The 17870-nt window shown below is 43.1% G+C and overlaps 1 protein-coding gene across 2 annotated transcripts in view; it reads left to right on the top strand.

Moving 5' to 3' along the window:
* Window positions 1–231: 231 nt before the first annotated feature.
* LOC126474198 (uncharacterized) overlaps window positions 232–17870 on the top strand; it is a 154791-nt gene continuing 137152 nt past the window's right edge. For both annotated transcript variants that reach the window (XM_050101661.1, XM_050101662.1), the window contains exon 1: window positions 232–428. The gene's annotated coding sequence lies outside the window, so the exon portion shown is untranslated. The remainder of the gene's footprint in view (window positions 429–17870) is intronic.

The raw sequence follows: 17870 nt of genomic DNA, 5'->3' as shown, positions 1-17870 counted from the left end.
CGTTTTGTTTTGTTACGTGGGTAGTACTAACTGCGTGCAAGGTTCATCGCTGCGTGAGCTGTCCAGTGACGTGCAGACAGCGACGTGGAGAGAAGAACGCACGAGCGGGGCGCATGCGCGACCTCTTCCCCTCCCCCGCCCCCACCCCGCCGTGACGGCGTCGTCACATTTGAGCCGGCAGCGGCTCGCGTCCGACGCCGCGGACCAGAGAGCGCCAGTGTTCCAGGCGCCGCCGCCTTCTGCACGCGTCGCTGCCCCGCCGGCGCCGCCTCATCGCCGCAGCGGTCAGCGCTCCTCCGCAGCTGCGCTCCCTTGGGTTCTCTTCCGCCGGGGAGCCATGTCTCCAACTCTTCCAAGCTGCTGTCGTGTTGAAACTCGCTCCTGGTGTTACCCCTGAGACTGACTTCAAATGTGCTGACTAGCAACAGGTAGGTGCACAGTGTCACAATTTCAGTGATACAACCAGTGTCACTCGAGAGGAAATCGTTTCAAAGATCCGTTTTACAGCATTCTCTGTTTCTAGCTTCTTATTCATAGGACGTTATGCTGCGATTCTGGACTGCAGCATAATGCTTAAAGTTACGCCGTTTTTGTGTCGTGTTTGCAAGGTATTTTGCGCATTAGATCCATTTTCATTTATCTTCTTGACTGCTACGCTATTACCGACAGGTTAGTGTACTATTGGACAAGTATTTTCATATAAATTCAAGTACTAGCCGTATTTCTGTCCTAAATACATGTCTGGTTTTCTGATCAGAGACCGTAACCCACAATATGCCTCGTGGTGAAGGTTAGGAGGTTCTATAGGTTGTGAGCAATATTTTATTGGCACGAAGTAGATTTTTGTATCCGGAATTAGTCTTTTAAGAATGCATTGTTTCAGAATAATCATCTCAATAGGTATATACTACGCTTCTCAGCATAAATCTTATTGTAGTGAATGCGTATGTCAAATACTGGTAAGTAAAAATAGCTCTTCTTAATTTATAAAGGCTGACAACTTACAATAGCATTATACCAACAGCGGTGTTGTATTTGAACAATGAACATGATCAGTATGTGTAGCGTCATCTTCACTATTATTTTATGCTCCTTCACGCATTTCGTCAATTTCGAGCGATTTTCAGTTAGCTGTTTTCAAACAAAGAACTGCTATTTTCGACAGTTATTTCTCTTTCTGGGAGAAAATAACAGGTTTTCTTCACAATAAAAGCGGATGTGAATTAATGAATGGAAATATGTCAATTGTTCAAATTTATTTTTCACAAGTGAGAAGGCGCTATTATGAGAACGCGTATTCTTCCAAAACGTGTAGCGTCATTGAAATTCATCTAGCGAAAAATATTCAAGAACTGTCATCAAAAGCATGCAAAAATGAAGCACGCGATACTTGGTTGACTACTTTCGTTAATTGTTTTAATCTATGCCGACGATTACTTTTCGCATTTGTATTAGATTTAACGAATCCTATGTAATGGCTCAGCAGATATCTGTGGAATATAATAGTTCATATACCTTAAGACTGCAACTTTTTCTTCATAATACATTATGTAAATTCTATTTTATAAGGCACCACTCACATCCATATCATATTTCTACATCACAAACACAAATACAAACAACTCGCTTTCCGAATTTGTGACTACAAATGGGCTAACACAGGCACTTCCTGAGAGAAGTACAAGAAATTTTTACTCGGCGTATATCTTGACTTAATACTGTACACTGTCACCACAGCCACACAAAAAATTTTAAAATATGAAATCATCTTAGCTTTTCTGTTACTTTGTATTACACAGCTGGTATTACTGTGCTGAATACGTACTTTGTGAAGCTGTGTGTAAAGTAAGGGAACGTTTAGGTACACTCTTCAAGATATATGGTAGAACGACAGCATCCAGCTGTAGCTCGCTAAAATTTAATTCATGTTTCAGTGTTGGCAAGTGAAATTCGCTTGGAACATGATGTGCGCAAAGTAAGCCGTAATCACCCATTACTGATGACATCACCTACTACCACCAACTTAAATGGAAAGTCATGGTCTTACAAGGAAAATAAATAAATAAAATTAAAAAAAAAGCTACATGTGTACTTCGCACAAATATAACTCGCAGTTTCAAAATAAAATCTCCTCGACAGTTTCAGTATCGCCTGTACTTTTAGGATATTAGAAGACTTATAGAAATACACTTTCCTTTACGAGTAATCAAAGACTTTAATCATGAAGTCATGGATGGAAGTATTTGTCGGAATATTCGTAGCGGTTCTTCAGGAGACCAATGCGTGATCCAAGTCATGAAAATGAAATTCTATCACACCATCGCGCCTGAGTTACTCATAGCTCAAAAATAGATCTATTACTCTCAGAGCTGTTTCCACAGTTATTTTTACATTATGATTACTAATACGTGTATGACAAAGCGATCTTCCGAAACAAGGGTGGTTGTCCGACACTAACAATACACACACTTGTGGCATTGGGCTTCACGCTCTGGGTAAGTATGAAACTTTAGAGAACGATCATTCCACGGGGAGTCAGGTAAAATATAATTGTCTCCTCATATGTGGTATCAAAAGAACGTAGTGGGAAACTGAGAGAAACTAGAATTCTTAGGGGATCTTGCTAACAGTCTCTTCTCCTAAACAGTGTTTGGTAACAAAACCAGAATGGGTGGGGGGATGATAATTGCGTACGACAGGTAGCCTCCCGTAGACAGCGTAAGATGAGTTGCACTTTGAAGATGCAGATGTAGATCATCTAACAGAATTTTCGGTGACATGTACCCACAGCCGTTGTTTTACGACTGTATATATTGATTTTGAAGCTGACCTTAACCACATTTAATTCAAGTGGTAAAAAAGAATTCAGGATCGTTATTTGACTAATGGGATGGCTTGAACGACAATGTTTCTTGACCACCGTTCGGTACTAGCAGTGAGATGCGTACCCTATTGCTGTTTAGTTAACAGGAATATGTCAGTCCCTACTGCGAGTGTCATTCCACATTCCAGATTAAAAAGGAAACGTCCGATTTGTCTACCGCCTATACATTAACGCAATGTGCAGCTTTGGTCGGTGAAGAAACTCAGCATATCATCCCCACAGAATTCACCTCGTTCATTTAAGCAGGTACAGATTAATCAGAGGTGTTGCAATTCCCATCGTTTCACTTGCTCTTATGTATCAGCTAATTGTGTGTTTGACTACTCATTGAAACTAAGCAAGTGAGACTATAAACGTAAACGGTTTCTAGAGCAGTGAAACCCAAAACGAAAGTAGCGTCCAGATAAATTGTTTCGAAATTGACTATTACATGTGTGAAATATTAAAATGCTATCTAGTCAAGGTAGATATCCAACAAGTCTTTAACCCTCTCTCTCTCTCTTTCTCTCTCTCATTTCTTCTTATCGCGGTGTTAAGTGATGAGCTACTCAAAATGAAATTCTGAAATACAGTTTCACTCAACGACAGTAATTTCATTTTTTTTATTTACATTTACAAAGCTCACTTTGACAATGGCACGCAATCATGTAACATACCACTACATTCAAAGGAAAAATATTGACTACATCTAGTGTGCTAGTACAAGACGCGAATTTCGAATTATTAATAACGGTTAGGTGGTGTGGAGCGCACTACTCAAAATGTCTGCACGGCGTTACAGCTCAAGTCATTGCAGCAGTTTTAATATCCTAAATAGTTCCGTTATAATAAATCACAAGTCACTACTGTAAATTGATCTTACATATTCTTACATCGAACAGGAGTTTTCAAAAGGAAGCGCTATCAGTCTTTGTTTCAAGATGTGCTTCACGACCAGTCTCCAGTTGTTTAGAGGTCTTTTGAAATGTGCCGTGTAAGGCGCACGATTTCTCGCCTACAGAAATGACATCCAATGCCTGTTGAGTTATTTACATTATTTATGTAATTAATATTGGAGTGCGTTTCTGGGTAAAAATCAATAACTATTGTAGACGATTGGTTAACTCTTCCTGTTTCACATGTCGGAAAGAAAGTCTGTGAGTTTTCTATATGAGAGCATATAAGCCACATCCTACTCACTGTTAGACGTATAAAAAATAGTCAGTGAGAATTAACTGCATCTCGCAACAGACGACTCTTCCTTCTTGCTTTTGTTTATACAAATGTAGTCGCGAAGTGCCAAGGAGAGTGAAATCGTACACTTTGGTATACAAAACGTTACCCTGTATACAGCTACGTAGATAATCACAACCTCTGTCAACAGTGCTTTTGATTCGTTCGAAATGTCTTTTCAACCCATTACAGAGGTGGACGAGATGGTGTCAGGCCTTGCAAAATGTAGAAAAAGTATATAAAACGTTATGCCCCGTTCACTTGAAAAAGGAAAGTTGAACGAACATATTTCTCGTTATTAATTACAGCGATGTTATCCTGCAAGGCCTTTCTCAGGAAAGCTCACAGCGTCTGCAACTGGTTATAACTGCCTCTGTACGTTATATACGTGTTGATCTACTCTTTGATCATATTTCACCATCATATACACAGACATTCTGGCTGCGTGCAGACAAGCGACGAGATTTCCATACCCACTGTGTTCTCTACTGTATCTCATACACCTCTTAGATCTTAACGTTCTTGTCGGAATAACACAGCAGAAACAACCTTTCCCATTAGAACAATCTCTTTACGGTCCCACTCCTTTGTTCAGCCACTTTCTTGAGGTCCTCAGTAACAGGAACCTTATTCTGGAGTGAACTTTCTCATTACATTAGAGAACTGAATACCCTCTCCAGGCCGACCAGAGTGGCCGAGCGGTTCTAGGCGCTACTGCCTGGAGCCGCCTGACCGCTGCGGTCGCAGGTTCGAATCCTGCCTCGGACATGTATGTGTGTGACGTCCTTAGTTAGTTCTAAGCAGTTCTAAGTTCTAGGGGACTGATGACCTCAGAAGTTAAGTCCCATAGTGCTCAGAGCCATTTCAACCATTTGAACCATCTCCAGCTTTAAAAGATAGTAATTAATTTAATATCTACTAAAGCAACAGTAAGGATTACTATTGTGCCTGAATGCACTCGTTACCCTTGGGCGGCCTTCTTTCCCACCACATCTCCCTCTTTTCCTACCATTCTTAGTTGCTACAGTCTCCTTAAACTTTCTTTCCCCAGAATTCGCTATGACAGATAACATTGGTCTTGTACACTTTATATTTGCCACTATTATTATTTTCATTATTATTTGTTTTTCAATAAGCCCGATGAGCAACGTCTCTGCGCTGGTAGGGAGCGCAGTCATTGGGAAGTAGAGCGTGCTGATAATTCCGAGGGACCAATATCAACTCATCATTTAATATAAACACAGAGTCTGAACATTATACTTCACAAAGAGTGAGTTCACCACAGCTCATCGAATCACAGTTTAATCTCCAGACATATTTTGTCTCTATTGGCATGAAGAAAATAAATCTTTCAACCTACATTAAAAAATATTTGGCTGAAATTCTTCAGATACATGAGAAGCAACACTCGCCCTTACACAGGGCGTCCATCAGTAAAGCTTCAGTTTCAAAATGCTGTAGAAAAAGGACCCACTGCTCAGAATGACGTCAAATCTAAACTGCATATATTGCCGCAATGGAACAAGAAGAAAAAAACACCAATAGATGGCGCTGTAAACATCTTAACATAAATGGGGTCGGCTACAAACGTCAGATAAACGGCCATGGTTTGAGTAGCACATTAAACCATGTGTACTGTACAATGTCTATGATTGCACAAATTCGGTATTCAACAGTTGTAGCATTGGTAGTTAAATTCATCCACCACTGTCATGTCCAACCACATCCGATGGGAAAAATCGGTTTTGAACAGTCCTGAGGCCAAATACCGCATAAATAGCCAAATTACATCAGTTTTTAAATTCTCCGGCGCCACAAAACACATAAAAATAAAAATTACATCGCTGATTGATTTCAGAAAATTAGCTAACCAGTTTCTCGTATAAAGGTCAATTAACAACGCTTGAACGTGGTTTCAACAACCGTAAAATTTTCTTCGTCAGAAGTACATGGTCACGTAAAACTGTAATAGTCCTGTGCCCCTGGCGAAGAAAAATCTTAATGCAAAGAAGCTTATGTCAAGTAACATGGTGTATTTGACTATCAGTAAAACTAAGTAAAATTCATTGGAGGTGGGCTAAGCGTAAAGGCCTTCAGATCCAAATGTAGATCGAATTGAAAGGTAGGGTATCTTTCACTTAGATGTAAATCGTAATTTTTACGCTTTGGAAACGTACGACATGAGCTTCTACGCTCTGAGATTTGCTGTCGCCAATATGTGATTCTATGTGTTCGTGTACTTCTGAAGAATACAATATCAGGGGTTGTTAATAGAACTCTTTATCTGTAACTGGTTGGATGATTTGCTCAAATCATTCATTCCTATTCACCATTGCTGAACTGTAGCTTTGTTCAAAATTTTAAAATGATGTCGGTTTTTAATTGTCCTGGATCCCAGAAAAGCGTAGTAAACAAAACGACATCGGTTTCTAATTGTCGTGAGGCTGACGCAAGACGTCTTCAATATGCTGTCCACCGTTTACTGCCAAAAGCTGAAATCGAGGAACAGCATATTCCACAACAGATCGGAGTACCTTCAATTCACAATTTTCAGATACCGCCAAAGCGACAAGTCACACGGATTAAAATCAGGCTGTTGGGAGACGACGGCTGATGCTTCTAGCTTCTCTGAAACGCCTCTATAGGAGCCGCTTCACTAACTGTGCCACGTAGGAAGGAGAGCCACCTTGCATAAAGATAATTCTACCCACACGTCCGCGCTGTTGATGCGCTGGAATAACGTCGGTGCTAAATGAATCTCAAAGCGTTTACTAGTGGCGGTACATGAGCATAACCCACCTGACTCGTCTCTTAAAAAAAAAATGCGACCATACGATAAACGATGCCGTTAGCCCGCACCACGCAGTCATTTTCGCAGAATGAAGTCGTACCAATTATGCGTGTGGATTTTCCGTTGTACATATTCTGCAGTACTGCGAACTGACGTTTCTTTGGAGACGAGAATGGGCTGCATCTGTCCGCAGAATATTCCATGACCACTCCTTGTCCTCGTCCATGCGGGTAAGAAATTCCAGACCGAATGTTTGTCTTGCTGGCACGTCAACTGAAAGCAAATCTTGAATATGCATGATTTGGTACTGATAGCAATGGAGAATCTTTTGTTGGGTTTTATGCACCGTGCTCGCAGGGATGTCGAATGTACAGGCAATTCCTCGAGCACTGCAAGTTTGCATACTACCGCTCAGACCCCACCACCCCCCCCCCTCCCGCCCCCCTGCTGTGCCAACATCTTCGAAAGACGTCGGATCAATTGCTGTCCCCCCCTCTGCCACATTTCACTGCAAAAGAACCTGTCTTTACGAATTTTGTGATCATTTTCTCCAGACCTTCAGCAGGCATCGGGCCATTGCCTTTTTTTATATTCTTGAGTGTCCAGACCTTCTGCTGCGCTACTGATTCACAGTTACCGTTTTTGTAAAAAAGTTTTACCAGCAGCGCGTGGTCCTTCATGCAGAAAGCCATGTTGGGCGCCTCGGACGCAAATGAGGAAGAGTCGTGTGCCGCACCTCCATTGGTGTGCATATTCTGACGCTTACGGCGCGTTACGTTGGTAACTTTTTCGTTACTTTTTTTCTTTTTTTGTTCCAAAACGTTTTCCCCTGAGTCAATAATACAATGTTCAAATTTGACGTCATTCTGAACACTGGTTCCCTTTTTATGGCATTTTGACACTGGAATTTTGATCAGGGCATTGTTCATCATATCTGATAAAAAAATTGGATGTTGCCGTCTCACTTTAAAACAAAGAGAGTTACGACGAGTATTTAAAGTTTCCGTAATCGTAACTCCTTGCCCGCCGGGTTAGCCGTGCGGTCTAACGTACGACTTTCCGGATTGGGAAGGAGCGCCTGGTCCCCGGCACGAATCCGCCCGGCGGACTTGTGTCGTGGTCCGGTGAGCCGGCCAGTCTGTGGACGGTTTTTAGGAGGTTTTCCATCTGCCTCGGCGAATTCGGGCTGCTTCCCCCCATTACGACTCAGCAACAATATGTCAGCGATTGCTGCGCAAACAAGTTCTCCACGTACGCGTACACCATCATTAATCTACCACCCAAACACAGGGGTTACGCTCGTCTGGTGTGAGACGTTCTCTGGTGGGGTTCCACCGGGGGCCAAACCGCACAATAACCCTGAAAGAGTGGTTCGGTGTGGGGCGGCAAAGGGGTGAAGTGGACTGCGATAGTCGTCATGGTGTTGTGGACCACTGCGGCTGTGGCGGGGACGGAGCCTCTCCGTCTTCTCTAGGCCCCCGATTAACATACAGTACAATACAATACAACCCTAACTCCTAAACAATCACGAATATTAGCCTTTCTTTAAAAATAAATCTTCGAGACGAAATTACCTAAATGCTTACATGACAAACAAAGATCAGTTAGCTTGACAGATATTGAACTTCACACAACCTTTGCACATGTGGCTTAACCCTACAAGATTAAATCGTGGCAATCTTAAATCAATAGCTTTCAGATACATTGAACCATCTGCTACAAAACATTGGTCCTACCAGAGAAATATTTAAAAGCAATGAGAAGGTGAGAAGCTTTGTACGTTACTGAGAAGTTTCATAAATTAACCTAACACAATATCATAGTCCTTTGCAGGACTTAAAAGGAATGACGGTTACAGACATAGGCAAACTGAAAACAAGCCTAAGTTACTACTAATTTGGACCGGAGGTCGAATGAGAATAAACCGTAGCATTCAACACAAGCCACTCAATTTCACTACAGACCAGTGCACTTTCTCAATTTAATCGTATGGCTAGGACCCCCCCGTCGGGCAGACCCTTCGCCGGGTGCCGGTCTTTAAAAAAATGTTCAAATGTGTATGAAATCTTATGGGACTTAATCGCTAAGGTCATCAGTCCCTAAGCTCACAAACTACCTAATCTAAATTATCCTAAGAACAAACACACACACCCATGCCCGAGGAAGGACTCGAACTTCCGCTGGTACCAGCTGCACAGTCCATGACTCCAGAGCACCAGACCGCTCGGCTAATCCCACGTGGCCCGGTCTTTCAATTTGACGCCACTTCGGTGATCTGCAGTCGATGAGGATGATAGGTTGATGATGAGGACAGCACAACACCCAGGCCCTGGGCGGAGAAAGTTCCCCGACCTATGCGGTAACAGAACCCGGGCCCAGAGACTTGACAATCCGTCACGCTGACCATTATCTTTTTTTCATTTTGTTCGTCATTATTTCGCAGTAGCGGACGTCCCATGACATCCGTTGTTGACCTTTTCACTTTTTTTTTTTTTTTTTTTTTTTTTTTTTTACAGAGGCCATACATCTCTCTGACCAAATACGCTGAGCTACCATGCCAGCTGTCCATTCAGCTACTGGAGGCGGACTACTAGTGCACTGTCATGCACAGTTTAAGAAGGGCGCAAGGTCACACAAGGATTCAGCATTGACGCGACCAAATGAATGACACAAACCTGACGGAAGGGAAACAAATAAAAGGGCAATGGCGTAACGAGCCACCATGACAATCCAAAACGACGTCGATCGTACACTGATCAGCGACAATGTCTGACCAGTGACGCCACCCAAATACTGATAATGGTTAATGTCTGCCTTAAAAACATCGTGAGGAACTACAGTTAAACCCGTCAAACTGCTATACCATTATAATAGCGGTAAAAAGGAAAATAGTAAATAGCCTCTACCACAGCAGAACGGACGGCGAAGCACTGCCAAGAGACCGTAATTTCAACTTCAGAGATCGCTGGAGTGGCAGCTCTTTATCCACTCGCAAACGCAGCTGAGCAGCTCCTCCAACATAATCCCCTCACTTCCGCCTCCATCCTTATCGTAACGTGGCAGGCGCAGCACCCACTATGACATTGTAACCCATCAACAGCGGAGAGAAAAGGAAACAGCCAGACAACCTGCACTCGTGCCTGTAGCTTGGTACTGTGCCCTCACTGCTCAGTGGTCTTACGTGCAGTGCACAGCCTGATTGCTCACATACCCATTCCATTTTCTGCCTTCTTCCCAAGTAGACTGTGTTTGCGGAGACTTCGCCCTACCTCTTTTTGCCTCACTTCCTCCTTTAACACCATCCAAACAGCACTCACAGCAAGGCTTCTCTGACAAGGACAGTCAGAGATATTTCTGGAACAGCACGGATTTCATATTCCATTTCATAACTGTATAACCAGTTTGGAATTCGTACATTCGTTAGTCTGACATTTTGTGGATGTATTGTACTCCGGACATCATAATTTATCGCCAAGAAAGATAATGTTATAAAACTTGGATTATCCTTTGCGGTTTTGGTGAACCTCACATGCGCATTCATCGGCAATTCCTTCTTTCCTCTGGACAAGGCCACCATTACAACATTTCCGTACACACACACACACACACACACACACACACACACACACACACACACACATGCGGAACGGCCAAAAATAACACTAGAACATTAAAGAGAGAATAATGTTTTATTGCTACTAAACCATCGTAATGTTTATTACTACGTGTTTTATTCAAGGAAAGTCGTAATATATTAGTGTCTGTGTGTGCAGGAATTCCTAAGGGACCGAACTGCTGAGGTCATCGGTCCGTAGTCTTACACACTACTTAACCTAACTTATGCTAAGATCAACACACACACACACACACACACACACACACACACACACACACACACACACCCATGCCCAGGGTAGGACTCGTAACTCGGGCGGGAGGAACCACGCATGGCGCCTCAAACTGCGCGGTCACTCCGCGCTGTAATATACAGTGTGGTTCATTGATCGTGACCGCGCCAGATATCTCACGAAATAAGCGCCAAAAGAAAAAACTACAAAGAACGAAACTCGTCTAGCTTGAAGGGGGAAACCAGATGGTTGGCCCGCTAGAGGGCGGTGCCATAGGTCAAACGGATATCAACAGCGTTTTTTAAATAGGAACGACCATTTTTGTTACATATTCGTGTAGTACGTAAAGAAATATGAATGTTTTAGTTGGACCACTTTTTTCTGTTTGTGATAGAAAAAATTGGTGCAAATGGCTCTGAGCACTATGGGGCTTAGCGTCTGAGGTCATCAGTCCCCTACAACTTACAACTACTTAAACCTAACTCACGTAAGGACATCACACACATCCATGCCCGAGGCAGGATTCGAACCTGCGACCGTAGCGGTCGCACAGTTCCAGCCTGTGGCGCCTAGAACCGCTCGGCCACCACAGCCGGCTTTGTGATAGATGGCGCTGTAATAGTCACAAACATTTGGATCACAATATTAGACGAACAGTTGGTAACAGGTAGGTTTATTAAATTAAAATACAGAACTTAGGTACGTTTGAACATTTTATTCGGTTGTTCCATTGTCATACATGTACCTTTGTCAACTTATCATTTCTGAGAACGCATGCTGTTACAGCGTGATTACCTGCAAATACCACATTAATGCAATAAATGCTCAAAATGATGTCCGTCAACCTCAATGCATTTGGCAATACGTATAACGACATTCCTCTCAACAGCGAGTAGTTCGTATTCCGTAATGTTCGCACATGCACTGACAATGCTCTGACACATGTTGTCAGGCGTTGTCGGTGGATCACGATAGCAAATATCCTTCAACTTACCTCACAGAAAGAAATCCGGGGACGTCACATCCGGTGAACGTGCGGGCCATAGTATGGTGCTTCGACGACCAATCCACCTGTCATGAAATAAGCTATTCAATACCGCTTCAACCGCACGCGAGCTATGTTCCGGACATCCATCACGTTGGAAGTACATCGCCATTTTGTCATGCAGTGAAACATCTTGTAGTAACATCGGTAGACCATTACGTAGGAAATCAGCATAAATTGCACATTTAGATTGTCATCGATTAAAGATGGGGGCCAATTCTCCTTCCTCCCATAATGCCGCACCATATATTAACCCGCCAAGGTCGCTGATGTTGCCCTTGTCGCAGCCATCGTGGATTTACCGTTGCGCAATAGTGCATATTATGCAGGTTTACGTTATCGCTGTTGGTGAATGACGCTTCGTTGCTAAAGAAAACGCGTGCAAAAATCTGTCATCGTCCCGTAATTTCTCTTGTGCTCAGTTGCAGAACTATACACAACGTCCAGTGTCGTCGCCATGCAATTCCTGGTGCATAGAAATATGGTACGGGTGCAATCGATGTTGGTTTGGCATTCTGAACACCGACGTTTTTGAGATTGTCGATTCTACATCTACATCTACATCTACATCTATACTCCGCGAGCCACCTTACGGTGTGTGGCGGAGGGTACTTATTGTACCACTATCTGATCCCCCCTTCCCTGTTCCATTCACGAATTGTGCGTGGAAAGAACGACTGCTTGTAAGTCTCCGTATTTGCTCTAATTTCTCGGATCTTTTCGTTGTGATCATTACGCGAGATATATGTGGGCGGTAGTAATATGTTGCCCATCTCTTCCCGGAATGTGCTCTCTCGTAATTTCGATAATAAACCTCTCCGTATTGCGTAACGCCTTTCTTGAAGTGTCCGCCACTGGAGCTTGTTCAGCATCTCCGTAACGCTCTCGCGCTGACTAAATGTCCCCATGACGAATCGCGCTGCTTTTCGCTGGATCATGTCTATCTCTTCTATTAATCCAACCTGGTAAGGGTCCCATACTGATGAGCAATACTCAAGAATCGGACGAACAAGCGTTTTGTAAGCTACTTCTTTCGTCGATGAGTCACATTTTCTTAGAATTCTTCCTATGAATCTCAACCTGGCGCCTGCTTTTCCCACTATTTGTTTTATGTGATCATTCCACTTCAGATCGCTCCGGATAGTAACTCCTAAGTATTTTACGGTCGTTACCGCTTCCAATGATTTACCACCTATGGCATAATCGTACTGGAATGGATTTCTGCCCCTATGTATGCGCATTATATTACATTTATCTACGTTTAGGGAAAGCTGCCAGCTGTCGCACCATGCATTAATCCTCTGCAGGTCCTCCTGGAGTACGTACGAGTCTTCTGATGTTGCTACTTTCTTGTAGACAACCGTGTCATCTGCAAATAGCCTCACGGAGCTACCGATGTTGTCAACTAAGTCATTTATGTATGCAATTTGTCTGCTAGTGATGTGCGGATTAGCCACGACAGCAGCTAAAACACCTACTTGGTCATCATCATTTGTTGCAGGTCGTGGCTGACGTTTCACATGTCACTGAACACTTCCTGCTTCCTTAAATAACGTAACTATCCGGCTCACCGATACTTGGATGATGTCGCCCAGGATACCGAGCAGCATACATAGCACACGCTCGTTGGGCATTTTGATCACAATAGCCACACATCAACTCGATATCGACCTTTTCTGCAATTGGTAAACGGTCCATTTTAATACGGGTAACTTATTACGGAGCAAATACTGTCGGCACTGGCGGAATGTTACGTGATACCACGTACTTGTACGTTTTCGACTATCAGAAAGCGAAAAAAGTGGTCCAACTAAAACATTCATATTTCTTTACATAATACACGAATATGTAATAAAAATGGTGGTTCCTATTTAAAAAAACGCAGTTGATATCCGTTTGACCTATAGCAGTGCCATCTAGCGGGCCTACAATAGCGCCATCTGGTTTCCCCCTTAAAGCTAGACAAGTTTCGTTCTCTGTAGTTTTTTTCGTTTGATGCTTATGTCGTGAGATATTTGGCCCGCTCACTATCAGTGGACCACCCTGTATAGATAATGCATTAGAAATACAATTATTAAATATCGAGTAGTAAGTCACATGGCAAATTATGCACAATGTATTCTGTTTCATACTCTAATGCAGGTGTACGCTTTACAAGAGTTTAGTAATCTATAGTTAAGGAGAAGGTCTCCCCCTACCTGATGATGTCCTCCTCCCCTCCATCTACCCCTCCTATCAACTTTGATCCTACCCCCCCCCCCCACTTCCTGTGTCCTTCCCTTTAGACACCCTCCCTCCCTCCCCTCCCCTCTCTTTGCTTTTCCCCCCATCCCCCTTCCTCCACCCCTTTTCCCCCTGGCTTCCCCTCCCCCTTCCTCCCTTCCCCCTATCTCCTCTGCCCATGGCATCTCTGCTCTCCCGTCTCCCTCTCCCTCTACCCCCCCCACCCTCCACATCTCCTGGCAGGTCCCCGGACTCGCACACGCTCAGTGGACTTTCGCGCGCCGGAGATCATCGCCATCAGTGTCTCGTGTGTGTGCCTTCGTTTTGTGTTTAGTGTTTTTTCACCGTCACGCCTCCACTGTTCACGTGTGCTGTCGCAGTCATCCGTGTTATGTGCGCCGTGTCAACAAGTGTTAGTGTTTTTCTCGTCCAGCGTGAACGGCTTCATGTTTATTGTTTTTTGTATCTACATTTTTTGCCCGCCGTTTTTATTGAATTGTCTGTGTCACCTATACGTCTTATTATGGTACCACTTAAGGCTCAAGAGCAGCCTACTATGCTGCTGACAGCCCGCCTGTATGAGGTGATTAAAATTACAATAAAGAAAAAGATAGGAGAAGATAGAGTGTTTATCGTCTGCTGTTGAAGTAGTTCATTGCTCTCCATACATTAGAGACAGAAATGAGTTCCTAACAGCGCACATTCCAATAAGTGGCTACCTGAACAGAGCAGAGCAGTGCGTAGCTGACATGACGTCAGTTCCCACATGCTAGTGGTCGTCCGATTCAGTGACTTACGCCTGTGAGGATATTTCGTCTATGATACCCTATACACTAGGGACGTCGAAAATCCAAATTAATGTGCAATTTCTGATACGCTAGGAACCATGACCCTTGCAACGATTATCATCCCACGTTCAATGTATGTCGCATACACACCAGTATGTAAAAGACCGCTCGGATACCGTGTTTACGCTCGCGCGCGATACGGCGCACTTACCCATACTACAACATCCAGGCGACACACACGACACATGTTCAAATTGAACAGTCTTTCCCCTGCCTTTTTCCGCTCAGTTTCTGCAGGAAAAACAGTGTTACAAATGCGCAGCTCCTGAGCTGTCTTACGGCAGATCAAACGTCGGTCTTGCAGGAGGCGATCTTGCTCCCTTTGCATTATTTTTTTGGCGTTTTGATCGTGTAATGACGCCTCACGGTGATTTATTCTCGACCGAATGTCATCCTTTGTGAGATCATTACTTGTACCATCACCTAGGACACATATACTATCTTTGCTGTGCCGTTTCTTAATTACTAATTGGCTAAGGACGTTTGCCACTCCTTGAAATTGGCTAAAAGTGTCAAAAACCGAATAGTGCCGAGTAAGGGGTCATCCTCACAGAGAATTATAATATTATTCTTCAGATTCACAGCAGTTTTGTAATGGAGTACTCCTTTCCATATCACACATTTAGATTATATCCAGATTTAGCAGTTGTGAAACTCCGTTCATTTCGTGTGCTTGAAAACGTGGTCTAGTAAAAAGAACCGTACAGCAGAAAATAATGGTTGCTCGACAAGACGGTCATGTAATGCACCGCCGTCATCAATTTTCTGTCTTATCTGATATGAACCGCCTCGTCTTCCTCTCCTGTGCCTAAATCTTTGTCTTACAGTAGCTTTTACATCAAAAATCCTGAATTATGTGCTGAATATATTCCAGTTTCTTTCTTGACTTACAGTATGTAATGCTATGCAAGCTTTTCCCTGATGTTTCAACACATTTCGCCGGCCGAGGTGGCCGAGCGGTTCTAGGCGCTAAAGTCTAGAATCGCGCGACCGCTACGGTCGCAGGCTCGAATCCTGCCTTGGGCATGGATGTGTGTCATGTCCTTAGGTTAGTTAGGTTTCAGTAGTTCTAAGTTCTAGGCGACTGATGACCTCAGAAGTTAAGTCCCATAGTGCTCAGAGCCATTTGAACCATTTTTTTTCAACACGTTTCCTGTCCTCCTGGTCCTCCTACAAGTCATTATTTTTCCATGTATATGAGGGTGTTCTGATAAAAACAATGCCAGAGAATTTTTTATGTGAAAATTCTTCAAGATTTTTAAGTAAAACAAACTTTATTAACATATTACATCTTAATTCGCCATGTCTACGTATTTACTTCTCAACGTAGTCAGCCTGCAGACGAACACGTTTCTGCCAACAAGAGACCAGTTCTGCTTTACTCACACAGCCACAACCTCACCTCTGCTTCAACCGTTTCATCAATATCAAAGTTGAATCCTGGAAGACGCTCGTAAGCTTTGGAAAGAAAAGAAAGGCAAATGGGGAATAATCGGAACTATATAGAGGATAATCGATGATAGTGAACGCAAGGCTTCAGATTGTCTTGGGTGTTTCAGCGTTCCTCTATGGTCTGGCGTTGTCACTCCGAAGGAGAGGGTGCGTCATGTGTGCACGAACTTTTGGGATAAGAAACTCATTTCAGCGCACTGTTCATCACGCACCGACATGGTTACGTTACACACAGCCATATTAGACATCATAACTTGCAGCCCGCTTGCGAAAAAGAGCCGAAAATATGTAAAGATGAAGAATGAAGACGTAGAATGTTAATAACGTTTGTTTTATTAAAAAATTTCAAGAGTTTTCACATAAAAAATTCAGACGCATTACTTTGCAGTACGCCCTCGTACGTTTCCTCTCCTCTTTTGGTGGAAATCCTTACATTTTCTCTGCCCACTTAGTTTTCAACATTCTTCTGTAACAGCTGTTCTTCAGTGCTTCGAGTCTCATTCTCTTGATTTCCACTGTCAGTCGTTCGTGCCACTGGTATCCTCAAAATACACATTCTCAGAAATTTCTTCCTGACATTAAGGGTTATGTTGGTTAATAGCAAGAAATACCCTCTTTGCTTTGCTAGTTTTCTTCTTACATCATCAGTGCTTCGCCCATCACGCGATCTTTTGCTTCCACCGTAGCAAAATTTCTTCATTTCGTACGAGAATCCAAATTCTGATGTTAGATTTACCACTAATGTCATTTCTACTACTGAACGTCACTTAGTCTTTCTTCGGTTTAATCTCAATGAGTACTATGTCCTCAGTCGACTATTCAATCCGCTTGTCAGGTGTTTTTCACATCCACAGAGTCCCTCGATGTCATCAGTGAATCTAATAACTGACATACTTCCACCAAGAATATAAATCAGTCTCCAGAAATTTTTGTTTTAACGTCATAGCTCCTTCACTGGATATGCCGAGTGGTTGCGGAGGAAGACGGCAATCCTGTGTTAAACACGATTTAATCTGTCCATATCTATCACCGCTATCCGTGCTTACTGATACCTCTTGACTCTTCTCGTTTATTTCGCTTTTTAGTCATCTGTCCTCAGAATGTTACGATGCAGTCCGCCACGAATACCTCCCTTGTGCCAAAAGCTCCATCTCAGAAAAGCGCTTGCACATTCTACCTTAAATTATTTCTTGTATATAGCAATCTCTTTCTTCTCTACAGTGTTACCATATACAACACTCTGTAGGCCATGGAAGTTATTCCATGAAATAAGCCATCCGGCCCCTTCTTCTTGTCAGCGTTTTTCAAATGCTCCGTTCTTCTCCAGTTCTGTGGAAAACCTTCTCATTCTTTATCCCTCCAGTCCACCTAATTTCAAACAACTTTGTGGAACGCTTCTATTATCTTTACCGATTTCCCCACTATTCACGATTCATTACCAAGATGTTGTGCTTCAAACCTGCATTCTCAGAAATTTATTCCTCAAATTAAGACCGATGTTTGACGCCAACACACTTCTCTTGGTCTGCGATGCCCTCTTTACCCGGTGTTGCTCCACTCTTAATGT

This window comes from Schistocerca serialis, chromosome 4 (assembly GCF_023864345.2).
Source record: "Schistocerca serialis cubense isolate TAMUIC-IGC-003099 chromosome 4, iqSchSeri2.2, whole genome shotgun sequence".
In the NCBI taxonomy this organism is placed as follows: Eukaryota; Metazoa; Arthropoda; class Insecta; order Orthoptera; family Acrididae; genus Schistocerca; species Schistocerca serialis.
This window is presented reverse-complemented; position numbering and strand designations above follow the sequence as displayed.